This window comes from Ixodes scapularis, unplaced genomic scaffold, assembly GCF_016920785.2.
Source record: "Ixodes scapularis isolate PalLabHiFi unplaced genomic scaffold, ASM1692078v2 PGA_scaffold12__126_contigs__length_90152505, whole genome shotgun sequence".
Classification (NCBI taxonomy): Eukaryota; Metazoa; Arthropoda; class Arachnida; order Ixodida; family Ixodidae; genus Ixodes; species Ixodes scapularis.
Window position 1 is genome coordinate 4,939,814 of NW_024609838.1, and position 429 is coordinate 4,940,242.

Sequence of the window (429 nt, forward strand, 5' to 3'; positions counted from 1 at the left end):
ACGAACTCGCAATAAACACGAAACCTTTCCCGAGTGGGCGAGTAGTCTCTGAATTACTTCTGGAAGAGGGAACCCTCGCTTTAGCTGAAGTGCACCGCGGAAAATCATGTCGGCGGTATGCGTCGTTCGTAGAATTGGTAGAACTCTTAGTTTGTCGTTGCATGCGATAATTTCTACACCTAGACTTCCCAGCTTTGGGTAGAATGTTTGTTATTTGCAAGTTATACGAGTCGGCAGGTTGTTCATTTCTGTATACTATTATAGGTTCCCTCTCAGCTTGCATATCCTCTGATTCAAAGACACATTCTTAAACGAACGACACTTGAAAGAAAAAACCTGGAGCAAGAGCTGCGAACTTTGACGGCGGGTACTTTTGATTCAATACTAGCTGAGAAATGTTTAAATGACTTTGTACGGAAAAAGTAAAAT